General features: G+C 39.0%; 1 protein-coding gene and 1 pseudogene across 3 annotated transcripts in view; both read left to right on the top strand.

Moving 5' to 3' along the window:
- Positions 1–23,838, top strand: part of Gmds (GDP-mannose 4,6-dehydratase) — a 546,952-nt gene that overhangs the window by 198,667 nt on the left and 324,447 nt on the right. The gene's annotated exons all lie outside the window — the stretch shown is intronic.
- Positions 1–23,838, top strand: part of LOC106009611 (S-phase kinase-associated protein 1 pseudogene) — a 39,805-nt pseudogene extending 15,967 nt beyond the window's left edge. Inside the window, exon 2 of the transcript XR_015439265.1 lies at positions 1–23,838. This exon is cut by the window's left edge and continues 14,367 nt beyond it. The product of XR_015439265.1 is annotated as an S-phase kinase-associated protein 1 pseudogene (transcript).

Below are 23,838 nucleotides of genomic sequence, written 5' to 3'. Positions count from 1 at the left end.
CAACCACTTAAAGTGTAAAATTCAGTGGATTTTAGTATATTCAGAGTTCTGTAACCATCTTGCAGTGGATCATCAACCCTAAAGAAGCCCCATGCAATGAGCACTCTGCCCATAGGAGAGAACTTCTCCCTCCCCGCAACCCCGATGGACTTTCTGTCTCTAGATTTGCTTGTGTTCTGACATTTCATATAAATGCAATCATGCAGTATGTAATCGATTAAAACTGAAAGTTGTTAAATGTTTAAAGAGTTGTAATAAGACAAAGAACAGAATATGATATACATCTGAGAGGGTATATGACCTGAAAAGCTTATGTTTACTTTCTGACTCTTAACAGGAAAGATTCGCTAAATTATCTTATAAGAGATCAATACACATTTTTTATTGGGAATACATTTTTGGACAAGTATTCCCCTATATTCATATACATATGCAGTCTATGTTAGTTACATTTCTCTCATTGCTGAGACAAGATACCTGACACCCAAAGTTAAAAGGGAAAGGAAGGGGGCCGGGGATTTAGCTCAGTGGTTTCGCCGCCTGCCCTGCAAGCTCAAGGACCCAAGCTTGATCCCCGGTACCAAAAAAAAAAAAGGGAAAGGAAGGATTTATCTCACAGTTGGTAGAGACGTCAGTCCATAATCAGCTGGCTCCAAGGCAGGGTGCCACATGGCAGAGGGGCACCAGTTCATGGCGGACCAAAGGTAGCAAAACAACAAGGGGCCTTAACAGTGTCTTTCTGCCCCTTTTATCTTACCCAGACTACTCGGATTAGGGCTGTGCCACACCAATCAGTGGACTGGTTTAGTACTCACACGCCCTTAATCTCAGCACCACACACTCGACATTCAGCCACCTCTGAAAAAGCCACTAATGACTGCATGAGGCTTTGGGGGACCTCTAGACACAAAGCATAATGCAACATACATATAAATATTGCTATAAATTGTATGCATTTAATACCAATATGGTATGTATGATATTAATCATTCAATTAAAAGATTTAAGTGGATGGAATAAAAATATTAAGAACATTAATTTTTTCATATCCTTGTGGTCTGCTGTATAACCCCTCAAGCAGTACAAATTCTGCTCCAGATCAATGATTCTAAATACTTATTTAGAAATAGACTTACTAGATTTGGCATTTATCAAAATTAGGTTTTAGGCCTCTACTTTAGGGCCACTGAAAAGATTTCCTAGAATTTGGAACCATGAATATACATTTTAGCAAATACTCTCAGAGACTGGAGTGTGTGCCCTTGGTCAGGAGCCACCCTTTGGAATGTTTGGGATCTAAGGTTCTGTGTACAGGCATCTCATAGGGCACATGATTCATAAGGTCCGTGCAGTAAATATCTGATAGTATAGCCCTTAACAAATTAATTTTGAGAGCCTTCTTATATCCCGAAAGCTTTCTTTCTGGTATAAATTTATTCTTATAAGTCAAACATTGCCACTTCTTCCTTAGGAAATACAAAGGTTTAGGAACAGAGAAGACTGGTCTAGTGATAAAGGGTTTGTTCCATGTCTCACCACTTTCAATGTATGTCTTTTCCAGAAAGTCTGAAAGATTCCTTGGCCCGTAGGACAAAAAAAAATTGATACCCCCAATCAAGTAATATGATAATTTCTGAGGGAAACATTTCTCTAACATTTTTCTAACATATTTTAATTTAAGGGCAGTATAACCTGATACTTTGGGACCCTCTTGTGACTTCTTCACTTTTAATAGCATGATTGGGTTTGCAGTGTCTTTCAGCAATTATTATTCATCCATTAATGAGTCATTGAGTGGTTGATTTGATGGTTTTACAATTATCATTCCATTGGTCATATGGTTTGTCTCCAGCTACAAACAAATGAAGGAAATACCAACTTAAATAATCCAAGAGTGGAAACTACACGAATTGTAAAGACTTCAATTTTGTCTTTTCCTGCACGATTATTTACCATACTCTTACCATTGACCAAGTACCTATAACTTAGTTTAAATACATGTTATATGGGGTTTGTTTGATTTCAGCATTTTTATAACTTTTAATTTAGAATTCATAAAAATGAAATTTAGGAAGTCTGAAGTTTGTATTAAAAACCTTTTTGTACCTTCTTCTTACAGAAATCAGTGAGTTATATAGCAGACCAGTAAAAAGAGTTACATTATGTCTTTGTCAACATAGGTTATATTCCAAATGGTACCTTACTTTTATATTGTAGCATTTCAGCTAGCAATGAATTAGCAGTTTTATAACAATGAGTGGAGATACTACTGCTAAGTATGTTGTTGGTTAAATCAGACTTCTTGTGAGCAAATTACCTTTTTCTTCTTTGCCTCTATGTGTTTTTATTTTTATAAGCTTCCTAAGGGCAAGGATTTTGTTTTGTTCTCTGATATATAGACAGCACCTAAAATAATACCTACTGTATAGTAGGCATTCAATAAATATTTAATAAGTGAATGGATTCCAGACCTCAGTTTGAAAAGGATTTAAAGATTTAATGATTCTGAGGATACAATAATGCTAAGAGAAAATAAATTTAACATTGGTAGAGAATGGAAAAGCACAAGAAGCAAAGTAAGATGGCACCAAGCATGAAATTCACATACAGATGATATCCATGAAATTCTGCAGACTTCCTGAGAAGGTTGCAGATCTTGCCCTGAGACTTCCTGCTATACAGAGTTCTGTACCAGGAGGATAAAGGCAAATTAGATTTACCATCTCCAAAGGCGCCCTTGACCTAGGCCACTTTCCTTTCAAATGCTTGACACTGATTACAGAGAGACTGAGGAATGGCTGTATGTCTTCAGTTGGTGCCAGTCACCAGCGCCAGATAAACAGGTCACCGTGCATGTCTTCCAGACGATGGACTGGTGGCAGCCAAGCCAGAGATGAAGGACAACTTTGCTGGAATTTTATTCTACCTTGGCTCATCAGGAGCCCCTGACATCTGCACTAGTTCTTCATGGATCATTGCGTGTGCACATTTTTAGTAATGAGCTGTTCCTTCCCTTCCCTCCTCTTCCTTTCCCTTCTCCTCCCCTCCTTTCTCTTCTCTCCTCTTCCTTTTTTGTTCTTTCTGACTGTTTTTTTGTGCTGGGGATTGAACTCAGTTCTTGCCTCATGCATGCTAAGCATGTGCTCTCTGAACTGTACCCTCAGCCCCTAAATTATATATTTTCAGTGTAATTCAGGAAAGAAATTGGGTAGTGATAAAAATGGCTAATAATTTATTCATAAAATATTTCTTAAAATTCTTAATCCTATTTCTAAACTTAAACTTTACTGGACAAAAAGGGGTGCCAGTGGCCTGCTGCTTTCTAAAGTTAGAACTCAGCTCTACATTTGAAATGCACTGCTTTCTGCTTCACCATCTTCAAGGGACTGGAATGTCATGTTCTCACTGAGGCCATCTCCAGTCGCCCTGCCTGACATGGTCCCAGCCCTGCCCAACACTGCTGTTTTCCCAGGTACTAACTAGGGGCCTGTGCATCTCACTGTTTGTCTCATTGGCTCCCCAGCCCCATTACCACGTTAACCCTAGGAGGGCGTGCAGTTTTATCTCTCAGGGTCTCTCCTGTATCTTCAGTCCCTTGAGTTCCCGGAGTACAGATGAGGTTGGGAAATTTGTTGAATGGATGATTTTTTTGGCCTCTGAGAAATCAGACAGCACTGAGCTTGGCAGCCTTTCTGTGGGGCGAGTCCATAGGAAGGGAACAGCTTTCTAGGTCTGTCCCTCTCCAAAGGAGCTTGTGAGAAATGCAAGATCTTGGGCTCCTCCCCAGGACTGCTGGATCTGGAGGTGCATTTTAAAGGGAGATTCCTTTGTGCTGTGGAGAAGTGGTATTAAGTTTACCACAGCCTGCACCTGGCCTGCTTCACTTATTTACATGACATGTTTGCCCTTGCAGGCATTTGAATTTGTGACCCTGATAGAGAGTAATATGATCATTTTTATGTGTGCGAGAGTTGACACAGTAATAATTGATTTTGTTTATAATAAAGCAACTGGAGAAAATCTTTGTTATTGTATTGGTGTTGAGTCATAAGGGTAATACTTACGTTTAGGCTTTTCACATTTTAGTGAAGCATGCGCTATATATCAAGATGTCTCTGAGCAATGTATTTTGACCTACAGTATATTCACATTTTAGTGAACCACTTTATAACAGTTTTATTATGTTTGTCTAAAGCACACTGCCTTGTTTGGAGCCAATACGTATTTTGGCAAGTGTACTATTTTTAAAAAATATCTATTACCTTCACTGTCAGAAAGTAATAGTTCCAAGGGAACTGTTATAGTGAGTCTTATAAATTCTTCTCTGTACACAAGTCATTGATCCCTAGAGAGAAGTTAGAGTCTTAAGACTTACTGTGGTCAAGTCAGTTGCACAAACTGCTTACTGCAAGTCCTTGGGAATTTCAGATAAGAAAACGTTTTATGTACGGAGCAAGGCCCATGTGAAATAAAAATAGGAGCAACATTTGAAGTTGTGTGCCCCCTTTTAACCTTTCCCTACAGATTCTCAGATGTCAAAATAAGAACAGCAGAGTATCCTTCGGGTGCTCTGTGAGCACCAAGTTAAAGTTCGCCTCCATCCTCTTACTTTGATTTCCAACTTCATAAATTTGATCCAGGCATTCCCATGCACTACCCTCAGCATACTGTAAAAATTGTCAGTACATGTTTATTCCTCTTCACTTTCTATCTTGAAATGTGTGCACCATGGGAGCGACGTGGGTGGTGCGGCTCTCAGTGTAGACACTGTCTCTTGTCCCCCATCTTCACTCTCTCTACACCACACTGCTCCAGTGAGAGGACAGCATGGGCAGAATGCACACCATCTGTTTTCCAGTAAAGATTTGACGAGAGCCCACTGAAATCCTTGTAGGCCCCCATACAGAAAGTGTACTGCATGCCACTCCCAAACCCCAGTGTGTACCTCAAAATGGCACAGAGTTTAAATTCATGGTTAAAGTAGCTTTTTTGAAATATTTTGTTAAAATTCTGGAACAATGTGTTAAAAACGCATTTTCCTATTTTACAATGTGACACCTAGAACCCTGTGCAGGTACTCAGTCTGTGTCTCAGTCCAGTAGGGTGTCAGCTCCAGATCCTTCCAGAGTACAATTCCAAATTACTGCGCCATGGAAGGGATGCCCGACACAGTCGTGAAGAAGGAGCGGTCTTCTAGGCTTATAAAGTTCACGGCTGACGGCACGAAGAGGTGGGCTGGACCATAGAAGCAGCTTGTAAACTGCCCCACTTTGCCAGAAGGGGTAGTTCTTGGGAATTCCCAATCCCTGCACAATTAGAGTGAATTGTTGACAGGTGGGTAATTTACGGTGCTTATCTCCCTGCTGAGGTGCTAAGACAGTAGTTGGTGAGAAGGAAACGCAGGGAGTCAGAGGCAGGGCGAGTTGGCAGATTGGACAGTCATCTGCTGAGTAATTAAATATAGGTTAGGATTTATTGTAGTTGAAATACATCTGATTAAGATGTGTTCGTGTACATCTGTGAGAGGAAGAAATATACACAGAGCCGGAAGGAGCCAAAAGGTGGTAGCCAAAATTAAATTAGTATTTGTTAGGATTATGCCTTTGAGGAGATCAAACTTCAACAAATAATTTACAGTTTATAAACATAGGCAATAAAATATTTTTAAAATTAGGGTAAAGGTCTTAAGAAATCTCTGCCTTCTCATTCACTCTGGTTAAAAAAAAAAATCACACAGAAAAGCCATTTATCTTGTATAATTATCCTCATAAACCCCTAAAGTACGCCTCTCTCCCAAAACATTACTGGCGTTGATCCTGGCATACAATCATCACACCAGTAATTACGGCTCTTAACTGGAATATGGTTGTCAGTATTTACTAGCCTCTGTTATGAACACATAAATCATTTAATAAAACGGTGAGTGGACACATTGCTTGTCATTGTTTGTGCTAGGCATTCTCTACAGGTATTCTACATGAAAGTTAAAGCAGTCTGAGGCTCTTTTTGTAGACTGCTTATCGTTAATAGAAAGCAGCATGTGTGCATCCTGCAAGCCCATTTCCTTATTTAAAGTGGGCATCCTTCCTCTACTAAGATGTGCTTCCTCTCTTATCACAGGACTGGAGACCAGGCCTTTGTAAACCCTTGGAGGCACATCCCTTCCAGTGACCTTTTGTCCTGAGTGGCCAAGATGCATTGTTCGTCCACTCAGAATTACATGGGGTGTCCTAGGAAATTTTGTTTTGGTTAATTAAATTTGGAAATGTGTCATTTTTTCCTATTATAAAGCATAAATGAAAGTTCAGTCAAATTGATTTTGGAGTTCTGGTAGATGAGATAATTGTAGAGGATAAATGATTTAGGATTTAAAAATATGTTTACCTTTTCTGCACTCGGCTTAAAGCATTTATGTTCAGTTAAGTGACCCTCTTGTCTGTGGGTCTTTTCTTCTTCTGAGGGGTTTAGGTCCATGTCACCTGCTAAGCAATTTACCCTTACTGACTATACCAAACAAAGAGTCCACTTGGATCCATGTATTCTTTTTATGCTGAAAGACATTAAAAATAGAGATCTAAAAAAAAAAAAATAGAGATCGAATCCAGAATTTATTGAGATATGTAATACTAGCTTACAAGTTAGTCTTTTTAAAGTAGCCCTTAATAGTAGCTGCCTTTAAGGATATTCTTTTGCCAAGAAAATTCTTCATTTTCTTCGAAAATTTGAAAGTTTTAAAAACCTGTGTTCAAAGAATAATAGACACTAAACTTTTTTGGTCTAAAAGTGTGGAAAAGGAAGATCCTGCAGTGATAATATGTTTATATATTGTATCATGATAGGAAGCCAACTTGATTAATATGGCAAAACAAGACCTGTTTTCTTCTACTGTACATGTGCAGAATACGCAGGTAATTGAAGTTCCCACTGTCCATTACACCCCCACATGCCTGGGTGTGCCCCAGTGCCACTGTTCTGTTCACTGGCAAGCAGACCTCCAGTTCCAAAGTGCTCCCGTGGACCACCTGCTGCTTGAAGCCATTTTACACAGCATGCTCTTGTTGTATTCTGTGTTCTCTGCTTCCAGTCTTAGTTTTCTGTGTTAGCTTTGCTTATGTTTTATGCATGCTGGTATGTACTCCATAATTTTTGGGGGGTTTTTTGATGTGGTTTCTTCAGTCTTATGTTATTCGTGTGTGTGTGTATGTGTGTGTGTGTGTGTGTGTGTGTGATCTGTATAGTTCGTGGCAAAAATATATTGCCTCATTCACTATTTCTTGATAACACCCCAGAATTAGTGCAAAGCTCTTCACATAGGCAATATTCAGTAAATTAATGAAGATGTGACATCTGCGTTACAAAGCAACTAATTTGTCCTTAATTAATATACACTAACATCCCACTTTACTTGGTAGCCATGCAGCTGATTGACTCAGGCACTGAGTTCTAGGAAGCTCATTTTGCTGTGTTTTCATAGGCTTTATCCAAAACAGTCACTGGGAAGATACCCCAGGAAACATTGAGAGTGTCCATGAATGGTTTAGGCAATGTGAATGCTAAGATTAAACATTTTGCTGATGACATGTACAAATTATACAAAGTACAAAACTGAGATTTACAACGAACTTGCTAGTTATATAGAAAATAGAAATGACACCTCAGATACTGCTGTTTTTGAATACCATTTTCTCATTTTCTAAGAAAAATGGTCTATGAGTTAAACATTCTTTTTATGTTTTGCTTATAAATTGCAGAGGTCTTTTTGTATAAGTTTATGTTTGAAAAAGACCTTGTTATCCTATTTTTCACTCCATTAAGCCCATGATGAATACTGAAGACATTTGTGAGGCTGGGAAAGCAGGACAAATGGACCCTAGAATGGCTGCAAAGGTGTGCGCTTGGGAACCAAAGCTGAGAGGAGCCTTTTGCATTGAAGTGAGAGAAGTTGGAAGCTTTCCACGCCAGGAGATAAAGAGGGAGCCACATGGCCAGAGAGCATGGGGGGGGGGGGTGCATCTGGCCCAGGACCAGGTGGTGGCCCTTTGACCTTCCTTTGTCTTCTGAACACTGTTTTTAGTGGACAGCTATTGAACTAAAATGAGTGTTCTGAGGGCCAACTCTTTTACATTAAAAAAACATTGAAAAGGTTGAGGATTTGAGCAAAATACAAAATAAGCCAAGTGATTTTAAAATTAATTTAAGAAGTTATTGTCATGTACAAAATTCTGAGGTCTATGTAGCTAGCAGCTTTAAACTTTTTTCTCTTTCTCTTTTGTTACAGTATGTAACATCTTAAGAGTTAGGAAGTCTTGATAATTTAACATGTGACAGGTAACATCATATAATTTACAGGGCTCATTATTCACTTAAGCAGACATAATTTCCTATGTAGGTTTCTTAGGATTAAGAAAGAACTTACTCATTTCAATTTAATTATTAAAATTTTTGTGTATTCCAAATAGTGATTTCAGCTTGAAGTGTGTATTGGATTTCCAGAAAACGTCTTGTCTACATGATGTATATCGTTATTCATTTACCTACGGAGCTAAAGATTAAGGTACAGGCAGTAGAAAGTACTTTTCTTTTTTCATTATTCATGCAGCATGTTAGTTTCATTCACTTGGCTAAAACTGGCATCTGTAAATTTAAGTGAATGCTTTATTAAAAAAAATTTTCAAGTAGAATAAAAAAGAAATCCTCATTTGTGTATGTGTCCCCAGTAAAATTTCTAAATATTTATTTCCATTAGGCTCTAACCTTTCAACATGGCCATTTTATCCTGTCCATTGAACAAACACTCATTAAATGTCTATTAAACACACACACACACACATCATCATCATCATCATCACTATCATCATCATCAGATTTAGAGAAAACTGGTAGTCCAGGTATGTTCAATCTTCCAGTATGTTTTTATATCAGACCTTAATTTGGGGACTTCAGCATGTGAATACAAGTAACAAACTAGATTTCTTTCCAAAATAAATATAAATTTTAATATCTTCTACTTTCTTTGGGTTATTTGGTCCTGTTTCTCTATCCATTGAATGTTAAGCTTGTTTATTTTAGTATCTTTTCTAAATGATTGCATTACAGGTAGAGATAATATTCCTGCAGAGTATTAAGATTTCTCACTGTAACAGTGGATTTATCTGCTCACCCTTGTTTTATGGTTATACTGTTTGATGGATTGCTTTACCATATTATACTACTATATATATATATATGATATATAGCATATTTTTATGTTTTTTGTCAGTACTGAAATATTTTTTTTTGGTACCGGTGATCGAACTCGGGTTCTTGCGCTTGCGAGGCAGGCGGCGAAACTGCTGAGCTAGATCTCCGGCTCTCAGTACTGAAATTTAAAACCCAAAAGGATTGGCATTGTTAAATCAACTTTTTTTTGTAATTAGTTGCCTGAGATTTCTTTTTCTACTTCTAATATATTCAACCAGTGTATTTTTATAAGCAATCATTGTGTTGTTTGCTTTTTTAATTTCAGTTTTATTTTCTTTCACTTTTATAGAGAGTTAATATATTTACATGTATTGTTATTTTTGATGTGTAGGTGCTTATGTCCTTTTTCTTTTCTTTGTTTTTGGTACCAGGGATCGAACTCAGGACCTTGCGCTTGCCAGGCAGGCGAGGTACCACTGAGCTACATTCCCGGCCCTGTAGGTGCTTATTTCTATTTTGTTAGTGTTTCTACTATTTCTTTGATCTCTAATTTTCTTTTTTCTGCTTTTGGTTAGTTTGAATTTTGTTTTTATTTATTTATTTATTTATTTATTTATTTATTTTTGGTACTGGGGATTGAACTCGGGCCAGGTGCTTGCAGGGCAGGTGGTGGAACCACTGAGCTAAATCCCTGGCCCCTGAATTTTATATTTTCCTTCAGAATTTATCTTTTCTGTTTTTACCCTTTTTGCTATTATGCTTAGTTTTAACATGGATACATTATTGAAATCTATATATGGCTAATAGTATTCTACTCAGAACACTTGAACTCTGATCTGCTGGCACCAAGGTTTCCATTTTCTGCTTTCCAGTAATTTAATTCTACTCTGTTTGTGTATCTTCCAGATTAATCAGTTATTTTTGTTTTTTAAAAGATGACTGATAGTTGATGGGCTTTATGCATATGATTACCATTTACTCACTATTCCTTCTTTTATCCTACTCCTGAGTTCAACTTCCTTCTGGTTAAACTGTGTTCTTCAGTGACGATTTCTTTGAAAGTATATGAGTTGTAGACCCCCTACCTTTGTCTGAAAATAGTTTTATTTTACCTGCACTCTTGAAATGGAATTTGGCTCATTGCAAAATTCTACATTAGTAGTAATTTTCTTTTAGCAACATGAAAATGTCAGTATATCTTGCTGTTTATTTTTGTTATTGGTGTAAATTTTACTCCTTTGTAATTAGACCCTCTGCTCTTAAGAGCGTTTTTTTTTGCTCCTTGTTTTTTATGTTCATCAGATACTTCACAGTCTATCTGAATTAGTCATGAGTGGAGCACAGTATCTTCCTTTACTCTGAGCATTTGTGGTTTTCTTTGGTTCTGGAAAATTCTCAGCCACTAACATGTGAACAAGTGCTTTGCATTTCTTTTTCTTTCCTATGCAACTTTTATTTGGGGCAGTTTGGAGCCTCTCAGCTTCCCTTCCATGTCTTTAAGATTCAGTGTCATCTATTTTTTTTTTTCTTTTGGTACTGGGGATTGAACTCGGGACCTTGCGCTTGGGAGGCAGGCAGTGGAACCACTGAGCTAAATCCCTGACCCTGGTGTCATCTATTTTTAACTGGGTCTTGTGCTGTATTTTGGTGATATTCTCTGTCCTATCTCCCAGATCATCATTTGGTTTCTTGTTGAGCTATGTCTTGTCTACTGTTCAACCTGTCCATTAATCCTATTTGTTATGCTAGAAACCATGTGAAATTTCTGCTAGTGCTTCTTTCAGATGCATCTTTTCTTACTTGGTGGCTTTACTTTCTCTTTTGTCTCTGAATATTTCAAGTAGGCTTATCTAGAGAGGCCCTTGCAGTCTCCTGCTGCTGGTTCTGGGAGTTTTTGTCCTTTGGGTGCTTCATCCCCCTCTGCTGAATGTCTGTCTAACCTGAGATGCAGATAGGCCCCTTAAAGAGAGGCTTCACCTCTGCATCTGCCAGGGGCCTCCACAGTTTTTGCCAGTTCCAAACAAGTGTTTTATATTTTTAATTCTGAAAATTGCAGCACAGTTTATCCAACAAATAGTTATTATGAGGAATAGACAGAAGTCCGGTTGCTTGTAGCTCATAACTATCTCAGTGGCACATCTGAAAGGTTCAAGTACATGTTAAGTTAGCAGGATAAACCGTATTCTCCAGTCTAAATAAAAATGAGTTTAATCAGACAGCATAAGTATGTAGTTAGGATTAATACAAGTGTCAGGGTAATTTGCATGTGTGAGTTTGAGTATACTTTGTGAAGTACTGTAAAATGGCATTCAACTCAGCTACTTAAAAGGTGCCCAAAATACTTCCAGAAATAGTTTCATAACCACTCACCGAGATTCTAGAATCTGCATCAATACTGTTTGATATTGTTGGCCAGCATGACCCAGGAGCTGAGTATTTAAGGAAAACAGTTATAGAGATCAATTATAAATACCTTTTAAACCCTCCAGTTATGTTTAGATTGAGCACACAGTTCCTAAAGGATAAGTGCCTGGATTGTTCTGTTACACGAGTCCTCAGACAAATCTTATTAGGGTATGGGTTTGTCTTTGTGAGTTTCTCTGAGAAAGAAAGTCCTACATCATCCCATGAGGCTTTGGGGTACTTCTACACACAAAGCATAACACCAAGTAACCAGTATCTTCTGGCTGAGATTAGAGTTTTAGGAATTGAGGTTAAGAAGGCCATAGATTTCTTTACTGTTTATGTCATATTTTGTCTCTTTTTTACCTTGTACCATTAAGTCTGTATTTCTGTTGATAGTGTTTGAATTCTCGTGTGTTTGTTTTTTTTTTCTGAACTACGCCTTTAAAATATTTAGTAGGAAAAAAGGCACCTAGATTTCTCGTTTTGTTGACTTACTATTGTAATAGACAAGTGCTGTCTGGGCTGCTGGTGACTACTGTTTTTACTTCAGAATTAGCCATTCTTCTCTGCTGCATTCCTAAATTTTAGGCTCAGTAGATAAAGAGGCTCCGCATTTGGCTCCTGGAGTGGCTGGTTATAAATAGACCGGAAAATAGCAACAAGCTGGGCTGCTGCTGCACTAATGGCCCTTTTTCAAATACTTAAAAGCAGATGATTCATCAAATAGAATACTACAAGCAGAAACCTGCCGATTTGTAGAATTTGACTCCTCCTAATCAGAGTGAGGCAACAGGATGTTGAGTTGCTGCTCTGCACCTGATTAAAGCCAAATGCAGGAGGAGCAGTTGGGAGGAGGGAGGGGCTTAAGGCCTGGCCATCTTAGCTGGGGGTGGGGCGGCCGCGGAAACTGAGGGGAAGGTGACCTTTCAAAAGATCTTCCACGTTTGTTTCATTTTCCACATATACTGGTAGATAAGCACACATTCAGTCTCAGGTTTTAAGTTTTTTAAAGCAACAGTCTGTACTGTTTAAGGAAAATAGTAAATCTATTGATGTATGAATTAAGCAAAATTTCTTCTTTTGAGAGATGTGTTATTTTCAGATCATTTTTATCCTAATTGTGTCATATTCTATCTTTAGCCTTTTATTTTAACTTTTAAACAACCACTGTCTTCCTTATATTTCATAGTAGTGATTTTCCCCATTTAGATTCTATTTTATTAAGAACTTTCGGCCCGGGGATTTAGCTCAGTGGTTCCGCCGCCTGCCTCGCAAGCACAAGGACCTGAGTTCAATCCCTGGTACCAAAAAAAAACCCAAAAAACTTTTTACCAATAAGGGGCTCATTGATTTTGATTTTTAAAACATATATGCATCTGGATTCATTGGAGCCTTTTCCCATGGTGTATCAAAGCATTGGTATTTATTGGTATTATTGGTATTTATTTTAATATTTTTACAATGTTAAGCTAAAACTTTGCTTCCCCAAGAATAAATTTTTTAAAAATAGGAAGAATTTACTGCCCCTTATTTAAGTTGTAGATCTGAGAAATTATTAAAATATTTGTTCATTTTTATTTTACTTTTGCTTCTAAAATTTGCTGTTTAGTATTCTGTATATTATCTTTGATAACTGATACATACACATATAGTATTTATTTACTCCTGAATTATGACCTTTATGGAAATATATTTAATGTTGACATATAATGTCTACAAATTCTCAGGTTTTTTTGCATACTTCTATAATTCCTAAAGTTAACCTTCTCAAAATACCGTTTTCTTGGGAAAGATACTATAAATGAATACATATCAGTCATATAAACAAACTTCTAAGACTTGTAGTAGTTTTCTGGCCTTTTGCCAATTTAAAATTTTAGGATAAACATCAAGAACCATGCAGAAATGTCCCAAGAAAAAAACACATTCTAATATCAGTCTGAGTACATGAAAAAATACAGACTAAATGCAGCAACATATAAGAAGGATTATACACCATGACCAAGTGGGACTTAACTCAGGAATGAAAGGTTGGCTTCATATCCATAGTTTGACAAACCTAATACAGCCACTTAGTAGAACAAAGGATAGAAAACACACAGTCATCTCTGTAGACACTGAGAAAATGGGACATTTGAAAAAATCCAACACCCTGTCACGGTAGTCCTCAACAAACTAAGAATAGAACTTCCCTCACTGAAAAGGGCATCTACAAAAAGCGCACCGCTGACCTGGAACTGGAGGTGTTCTCTCTAAGGTGTGAAGCAGAAGGCGGCCCTGGCCCTCTCCACTTCCTTTAGCAATGGAGCTTCACCCAGGCAAAGATGCAAGGGGAAAGAACAGTAGGCAGCCACCTTAGAAGAAGGATCGCCTCTAACTGGAGATGATATGACTCCATGTTCTGTATAAATGACCCCAAGGAATACACTAAAGTTAGTACAGCTAACAAATGAGTTCAGCAAAGATTCAGGATGTAAGATTAATATAGAATATCATTTGTATTTCTGTGCATTGTCAATGGCCAGTACACCTATGAAAACATCATTAACCATCAGGGAAGTGTAAATCAAACAATGAGATAATGCTACTTCCCTTCGCACCTATGAGGATGGCTGCAGTCAATGACAGTAATACCAAGGATGAAGATGTGAGGAAATTAGAGCCTTACTTACTGCTGCTGTGGATGTAAAGTAGTGTACTTTGGGAGCCATCTGGCAGTTCCTTCAAAAGTAGGGTAAAGGTTAGGGTTAGAATTTTTTCCAATATATTTTAACCCCACAATATACTTTTTAAATTTTTATTTTAATTTTTAAAGAAATGTTACATCTCTTTTTTTACATCTGTATCACTTTTGATTTTCAGTTTTGCACAGATGGAAAATTTTTGGAACTGTGTGTATCATTTGATACAGTTTTTGTTCAGCCTAAACATTTATGAGTCAGGTTGTATCAGCCTGTGGTAATAAATTTCTCAGCTCTTGTTTGTCTGAACCGAAGACTTTGTTTTTTTGAAGGTTATTTTCAGTGGACATATATTAAAACATACATCCTATTTTATATCATTTCTGACAAGTAGTCTTCAGTCATTCTTGTCTTTGTTTCCCTGTAGGTCTTTTCCTCTTTATTTGTAATATTTTCTCTGTATTGCTAGCTTACAGTAATTCTATTGTGATGTGCTATGGGGTTTGTCTATCCTGTGCAGGTTTATTAGTTTTCTTGGATCTGAAGGATTATAATCTTTATCAAATTATGAAATTTTAAGTCATTATATCTTGAAATACTGTTCTTCTATTTCAGCCACATTTAGATCACCTGACTTTTTCCTTTGACCATTGAGGTTTTGATCAAAATAAATAGAGCTGTCTCTTCTGGAGGGTACAATAACGTTTTTTGATACTCTGTATAATTCTACTGGTAGAGATGAAGATCACCTTAATTTTTCATTTCTAATTGACATTAGCAGCCTTTATCACATTTTAATCATCATTTTGCATTTTTAGTTTCTTTCCTTTATCAGTTTTTATTTCCTTTCTTTCTGATGTTCTGGTTTCAGCAGTAGACATCACTTATTCACCCTGCTTTATCCCAGGTTGACACATCTGTGCTGCTTTGAATACATGAGTGGCTTTTACAAGAACTCCGTTGTCTTTCAAGTTAAATCCAGAAGTCCTGGGCTTCACTTAGGGTTCTCTCTAAGTCTCCTTCTGCCCTGTGTCCTCCTCTCCTCTCCTGCTTTCCCTCTCCCACACCCCTCTAGCTTCCAGGGCTCCTCCTGAACCTCCTGGTGGAGGAGGAGGGGCTTCACCGGGCTTCTTATAACTGCCTTCCAGAGAGCCCATCACTGGGCCCATGTCCTCCTTGAATCTTTTGTTTACCAGTGGAAAAGTTAGAATTCCTTTTTGAATGTTAGAGCTACAAAATCCTCTGAACCATCTATAGTTATGAATTGTTTTTCCTTTCATTGAAATGTAGAAGGTGGAAAAGAAACTTCCTTTATAGTGTTATTTCAGAGATAAGACTTCTCTTTCTTAGGTCAGGCGACCTCTTTCTGTCTGGGTGTCTGAGGGTGTCGTTCACTCAGACTCGGGCCAGAACTTACTCTGATGTCAAACGCCCTGCGAATGATTTTCTTCTGTTCTAGGCCCTGATTAGTACAGAATATACTTTTACCTTTGCACCAGCTTTTGCAGTGAGAAAACTTCCCTGATGTGTGCCTTAAGTTCATCTGGGACATTGTGAAAAATGAGCTGAAGTGACACAATCTGCTTTTCCATATCCTCGGGAGTCTGGTGATTGCCTTCTTGTCTGAAATTGTGATGTTCTGTGTCTTTGTATTTCTGTGAGTCACGGAAGGCTGCTGGCTTCTTTAGCAAGGTGACTTTGAAGTCACCATGGACAACAGAATGAAACAGTTTTTATAGTTGAAAGACAAAGAGGAGTTTTGGAAATTCAGACGGGTGAGGGGGAGAGATGCCATCCGTTACCCAATTTCTGTATTTATGTAGCCCTGGCTTTTACATGATTAATGAGCTTTCTCAGTTACCGACACAGTGAGTCCTGAGTTGCAATTTGAAGTGGATGGTGCAGACAGAATTGAGAGGTTCCTGCACTCAGATCTGACCGATTTGGGAAACAGATTTCCCTGCCTTTAAAAAGCAGATCTCTGTGCATTGGGAACAGTTCCCAGGGCTTCAACTTGGGAGTCTTGGGTTCTAGTATGGCTTTGCCAGCTGTTAGGCACAGGACCTAAGCCCTCTGAAGTGTAATTTTCTAAGCCATTGGCTCCCAAATTACCCCGTCTTGAGATAGTGATCCTATACCTCCCACTGTGGCATCTGGCTTTATAGGTTCAATGTGGGTCTTGGGAGGATATCTCTACCATATATAGAGGCAGCGATAGACAGACAGATGTGAAATCAGCACCCGCTCACTAGTGAGAGCTGGTCTGTCCCTTTTTCTGCATGGTTTCATTGAAAGTCAGTGAGGAGCTAACAGCCCTGTTTAGAGTCCGGGATGTGTGAATGTACACGTGGAGCTTCAGTGGAGACTGAAGGCCCGAGGTGCACTGCTGAGTGTAACTGGACAGTCAGGAAGCAGGGCCTTATATGAGTGTGACCATTGCCTGTGTTGTTAAAGTAATGGCGCCACACATTGGATTGTTGTAAGGGTTAGATGAAGTGCTGGCTCCAAAATGATAGCAATAACAGCTAACACATCTTGCTTCCTGTTTTATTTTGATAAAGTGAGTAACAAATCCAGTAACTTGCTTTTCACACAGTAAATAGTGAAGTAAAGAAGAAGGAAAGCACAAACGAAAATGAAAAAATTAATGTTTGCAACAGTGCAATGACTGTAAACTTCAAAAACAAAAAAGAAGAAAAACAGGCCATTTTTTGGGAAAACTAAGTAAATTTGAGAACACAGTGAGGAAACAGTATAACCTATGTAATCTTTACTGTGGAAGAAAAAATGGAAGTGTCAAGAGGAAATTAAAGTACTTAAAAGCTTAGTTTTTCATAGGGTTTTTATAACTAACTGGAGAGAAGGCTCTGTGGAGGTGCACATGCCCGGAGTTGGGTAAGAACGTCCATTTGTAATGACGTGACTGCTCAGGTGTATCCTCATGGTATTGTTTGCTTTGGGCTGTTAGTTCACTCTGGGGTGGTACGATTTGTGTCTCTCACCCCGGTGGCCTGCTCCCCCCAAAAGGAAAGACTCTCCAGGGTGTGGCTTCATAGTAATTGCTTGCCTGGGAGTTTGAGACACTTCACTGTTTTTCCTGCCTTGAAGCTGTTGAAGGCTGAGCTTTTTGCAGTTATCCCACCCCATCAGCACTTGCTCACATCAGGCTTTGTGTTACTTTCTTGTTTTCTGTTGTGTTTTCAAGAGGCCAAGGAATATTCCGTGTGGAATTTTCTTTTATGTCATTTCTTTCTGCCCCAGGCGAAATTTTAAGACAAATTATATAGCAGATTAGTAATTTCCTCCTACATAGAACATACACTGCGTATTACTAAAAAACAGCCTTTTGGTAACAGAGTAGAAAAGATGGTAAAAATTATTGGTGGGAAGACATAGTAGAATGATATTGAAAAGTGGCTTTTTTTCAGTTAATATAAAGTGCATATATAATATTCATTTTTAAGTTTATTTGTCAATACTTTAAAATTTTGTTTTACAGCAGTTGCTAAGAAATGTGTTACTGAGAAGAGATTTAGAAGTCGGTTCTTTCTCTTGTCACTGAAGAAATCACTGGATTTGATGGTTTCTACATTTCTGTCAATGCAACTGTGTGAACAGAGACTGCTGGCTCAGGTGATAGTTGATTTGGAAAGGAGGACTTCAAGGTTATTTGTGTATTGAGTGGTAACTGAATGTGAAGAAATCAGTAGGATAGATTGAGTTGTGTGAGGGAAAACTAACCTTTGGGAACGCCCAGAGTTAAGAGGATCTGGGGTGAAAGGAAGCTTATTAGAAATGATCAGAGAAGCCGGAGGACAATCAGAGTTGGTGGCTCAGAGAAAGTCACCGAAGGAGTATACGGTATTCAGGAGCCGTGAGTGGGATGCAGTCAAAAGGCATAGCAGGTGGTACTGAGGATCCAGCTGAGTCTGGAAACTGTATGTTTGAAGTGTGTGCAATTGGTGTATTTCCGGTTTCCCTGAGGTTGCGCACACTGCGCTTAGGAATGGAGCAGACAAATGGCTAGCTGTAAGTTGGATCAATGGGAGAGGAGGAAGGTGAAGTGTAGTGGTCCGGATAGAGTGAAGAAAGTGGTAGACTGGGCTTCAGGCCTTACTCTGTTTTACCTAGGTTTCTTTGAGAAAATAAGCCAGCACAACTAAAACTGTTAAACCAGATTTCACATGTCAAAATGTTAGTTGATTTAAGTTGTAACTCCAGTCTCTGTCCATTCCAGAACACATAAATTTGTCTCTACTTTTTCCCTCACAGAATTGAAGTCATAAAGGGGCAATTGTTTTCTGAGGGGCAAATGGCCATTATAGACTGGCTCTGACTAGAATTTTCTTACCTCTAGCTTGGACCTTACAGTTGAATTCCCCGAATCCTAGTGATGCTTAATGTCTTGCACAAGGTCTTGTATTTTGAGGTAATTTAAAGCCTTATTAATCCAGGCCCCATTGAGTCAGGATTTGAGCTATTCCAGACACAAGCCTTATTAAAACTCACCATAACAGTCTCTGAAAAAAGTTCCCCTAAGCAAACTAATAGTGCAAACAAGATTTTAGCTAGAATGTTCAAACTACTTAAAACAGGACTTTGTTTATAAGTACCCTTAAGCACTTCTTAAGTACTTGAGCAGCTCTCACTTACTTACAAAGTATCTATGCACTCATGTAGATCATCCTTATCTACTTATTAAATCTATGGATTGATAATGTGTAACATTTTATTAGTTTAATTGTAGTCACTGAATTTTATAGATAGGCTTTGGCAGCTAAGGCCAAACATTAGCCGAAATCATTTCCCAAATATTGGTATTAAATCCAATCAGAAGCACACTTAAAATTTGCTCAACATTAGAATCTGTCTTGACTCCTATTACTTTATCCCTTATTCCTTATTTCCATCACTTCTCCATACAATTTTAAGCAACATCAGTGATGACTTCTTTCATAGAAGTCTAGAACTTTGGTTTCAGCTGCAAGACCCAGGATAGTTCAGAAGACTTCAGTCAGGAGGAGTATTGAACCCACCCAGAGAATGGGATCTGTGTCACGTCCCCTGTGTCTAGCAGCTCCTGGGCTGGCAAGGGTTCCGGTATGTAGTATCTGGTATTGTGTAGAAAGACTTAAGATGACGCAGACATTTATATTTTTAATTAGTTGTTATTATAGAAAATTATAAAATTCAAAAAAGTGGCTGAATTCTGTTCTCTAATTTGAAGTTGTTTTGAGGTAGTAACAGGTAGCTATTTTAAATGGCCTTGTGGGGGAGGGTCCACACACGTACAGTTGAACCCGTACTTAGCCCTACGCACGCCGAGCACACGCGGTACCACTGAGCGACAGCCCCAGCCCCAGTAGTGGCCTCTTGATGACTTCCATGGCTTGTGATTTCCTCTGCGCCTTCTACTCAAAAATGTGCTTTGGAAGCTTGACTGCTTTAAACCTACATCTGTTTTTAAGGGAGGAGGTGTTCTATGACTAATAAATATTTTTAAAATTGTTGATCGAGTGGAAGGACCTTTCCCTTTTGGCCTTTTGGCAGTGGGCGTACTCTAAAAGGTTTAATAAATAATTCTAAGTGTACAGATACACTCTCAGATTAAATTTTATTTCAGTGACCTCTGAGTGCTTTGTCCGCTTTCAGAGAGAAAGGTCCTTCCCGGTAAGCTGAACTGTAATGGTGGGACATTTAAGTCTGCACCGTGTAGTTCAGGATGTTATGTGAACATCCCATCATCTTGTAGTTGAGGTGCAAGTGCTCTGCCATTGAGCTAACCCCAGCCCATCCTTGGGTCTTAATGTAACATAGCATGGGTGTCTATGTGCCAAAATAGCAATACTTATATTGGATCTTCACCAGAAATGTTGATGAAATAGCAGCTTAAAATAATGGGCTTTGGCCCTGGGCTGGGACAATACTTCCCCTGACTTTTTTGAAAGATGTCAGTTTATTCCTGAGATGGTTTTATCTTTCCCCATTGCAAGACATCTTTCAAACTTGAAGAACTTGCTAAATTATTTTGTATTCCAGTTCGACTGTTGAGATTGTAAGGCACATGTTTGGTGATTAAGGAAAATGACTTGTCCTAGGCAGCCCTTCATTCCCAGTGATTCTAACTAACCAAGTGCCTTTGGAATTTGCTGCTGTTGCTGCCTCTTAGAAATTTCTGCTTTAATTTTTGTCACAGACTTTTTTGAGCACACTGTAAATGACAAGTGCTTCTAAATTTACAGCTTAATGGGCAGATTGCTTACACTGGTCATTGAGTTTGGCAGTACTTTGACTCATTGGAATTTTAAGTAAATTATTTTATATATGGCTTTTCTACTTGTGAAATTGAAATAATATGTACTCCCTCAGTACAGAGGATGTGAAACAGATTGTATCTATACCTCTACAGGGTTCTGCTGCCACATAAATCTATGTCATCAGCAGCAGCAGCATCCATCAGGTACATATCATACTCGTCGTGGCTTTCTCTACACTAAGAGCAATTATGACTAAGGCCATCCATCATCTCATGGCTGGAGTCTGATTTTCACTCTGACATTCCTTTACAAGTGTGTTAGCTTAGGAAACATGCATTTTATTATCATGTGCTTTGTTGTACAATCTTGTCTTGTGCTAGCCAATGTTCTACATGTTTAGACAGGGACTCCTCATTTTAAGTGTATTATTTGTTCCCTGACTCTTCGTAGTTAGAAAATAGGTTCCTAAAGAATCACAACTTTTCAAAATAATCTGCTACACCAAGATCTTTTCTATACCCAGGTAAGAGTGATAGATCTTGCTGGCATTATTTTATAGCACCACTTTGTAAAAACAACAATACTGCATTGAGTTCAGAATCCATTTTAGATGGAATTGAGGATGCTAGCCACTCATCAGGTAGATATTGAATTTAATTTTAATTTCTAAATGTGGTTTTTGTGTTCTTTTTCAATGTTTTATTGGTTATTCAGGGTCCTTTGCAATTTTAGAATTAGCTTCTCAGTTTTAGAGATAAAATAGAGATAAAACTATAAAGCTCTTACAAAAAACATAGGAAGCACCTTCATAATTACAGGTTTGTTGATCGATATTTAGTCATGACACGAAAAAGTACAAGTATGAAAAGAAAGAAAATACTGATGAATTGGACTTCATCAACATTTTAAAATTTTGTGCTTCAAAAGGTACCGTGAAGAAGCTGCACATGGTGGCATACAGCTATAATCCTAGGGCTCTTGGAGGCTCAGTCAGGAAGATAGAGAGTTTGAGCCCAGCATGGGTAACTTAGCTTAGTGAGACCCTGTCTCGAAATTAAAAAAAAAAAGAAGGAAAGGGCTAGGGATGTAACTCACTGCAAAGGTCCTGGATTCAATGCCCAGTAACACACACACACACACACACACACACACACACACACCCCATGAAAAAAGTGAAGGACAACTCATAAAATGGAAACTGCAAAGCATATATCAAATAAAAGATGTGTATCTAGGGCCAGGGATTTAGCTCAGTGGTTTCGCTGCCTGCCTTGCAAGTGCAAGGACCCAAGTTCGATCCCCGGGAAAAAAAAAAAGATGCATGTCTAGAATATATAAAAACTTACAACTCAATAATAACAACGTAAATGTCCAAATGAAAAGTGGCCAAAGGATCAGAGAGGACATTTCTTAGATTAAAAATAGAAAAGATACACAAATGGTGGATGCTATAATTTGGGCCTTAAATGCTCCCCAAAGCCCATGTGCTGGAGGCTTGGTTCCCTGACATTGGGCCCTTAAGGAGCGGGGCCTACAGGAAGTTCCTTATGTCTTTAGGGATGTGCCATTGAGGATTCTTAGTCCTTTCTTCTTCCTCTCATTGGTTCCTGGCCAAGAAGGGATTGTGCTCTGCCAGGTGTTCCCACCACTGCCACCCCACTCCCTTACCAGAGGCCCGGAGCAACGGGGCCAGCGGGCTGTGGACCAGAACCTCCAAAACTGGGGGCCAAAATGAAGCTTTTCTCTTTATCACTTGAATAGCCCAGACGTCTTGCGGAAGTGACAGAACACTGACTAACCCACTTGACATCATTAGTCAGTGGGGCGGTGTAGATAAAACCACAGTGGGACACCACTTCGTATCTGGTAAAATGAGTAGAAGCAAGTGAGATAATGACAAGGTGTTGGCAAAGAAATGAGAAGAGAGCCCTGAACACTGCTATAAATATAGTAAAATGGTGCAGCCCCCTTTGGGAGTGGTCTGCAGCTCTTCACATGGGTCAGCTAGAGCTGCCTGCCATCCAGCAGTTCCTCTCTTGGTTATCATCAACCCAAGAGAGGTGAAAGCAGAGGCTCACACAAAACCTTGTGCAGAATGTTACAGCAGCATTATTGATAGCAGCCAAATGCCCCACTGGTGAATGGCTGAACAAAATGTTGCACTTTGGTGTACAAGGGATTATTAATTAGCCATGAAAAGAAATGAAGTACTGATACTTGCTACAATATGGAGGAAACTTAAGAACAATATGAAAAGAAAGAAGACTTTCACAAAAGGTCACATTGTGTCCAAAATATATCCTAGAAACAGAGTTGAGTAGTGGCTGCCTAAGTGGGGAGGGAGCGGACAGGTGCAAGTCAGGGGAGTGACTGCTGCGGATACAGGGTTTCTTTCTGGGTGATTAAGATCTTCCGAAGTAGACTGTGGTGATAGTTGCAAAAAGCTGTCTGTCATTAGTAACCAGACCTCAGAGAGGTAAGTGAAGTATCACAGGGATTTAGTAACAGATTTAAGTACTTACAGATAAATTTTTCTGCTCATAAAATATATACTTTCTGAAAATATTAAACTGTTAATGCATATCTTCAGGTTTTATAGGTGTACACAAAAAGCGCAGTTGGTTTCCTTTCCTAACACTGTTTTGTCCCTTTGACGTGAGTCATGTGTCTTCCGGGTGCCCCTCCAGCAGGGCTTTGTCCAGGCTGCTTCCGGAGGACTTGAGCTTCAGCACTGTGCAGAGAGGGGTGTGGCACCCAGTACCCTGTCCTGAGCTTGCGGTCTCCTGAGTTAGATTCGCTCCGCTGCCTGCTGCTCTCCAGTCCCTGTGCAGTATTCAAAAGTGTGTGTCACGGAGACAACCAGGTGTGCCCAGCTTGCCAGGGAAACCCCACTCTATAGCCCGGTGCCCAAGGCCCCAGCCAGCCTCTCCCACCCTTGCCTCTCAGGGCAGCCTTGGTTCTCCTGGCTCTGGCCCCTGTCCTGAGGCCAGGTACTCTCCCACAGTGCAGCACCTGCCTCAGTGCTTTCCTGGCTGTCGGGTCTGGTGCAGGGCATCGGCCCCACCCAGAGGCCCTCCCCCTCCTCCCTCCTGCCCGCCTTTGTTTATTTTTGACTGCTCACTCTTTCAGATCTGGTGATGTCATCTAGACATCTCCCAGATGAAATTGTCTTGTCTAAGTCTGCTCGAATTTCTGTTTATTTTCACTTTACACACTTGGAGACTACTTTTCTTTATGTCCATAATTTTCAATATTTGTGTAGTCTACACTTTTAAGCATATTATACCTTACATTCTATTCCATTTTTCCTTATT

The sequence above is a fragment of the Heterocephalus glaber genome, unplaced genomic scaffold (genome assembly GCF_053883595.1).
Source record: "Heterocephalus glaber isolate CG9 unplaced genomic scaffold, H.glaber_assembly_v1.0 deba00001472, whole genome shotgun sequence".
Classification (NCBI taxonomy): domain Eukaryota; kingdom Metazoa; phylum Chordata; class Mammalia; order Rodentia; family Bathyergidae; genus Heterocephalus; species Heterocephalus glaber.
Note: the sequence above shows the minus strand (reverse complement) of the source record. Positions and strands in the feature narration are given on the sequence as shown.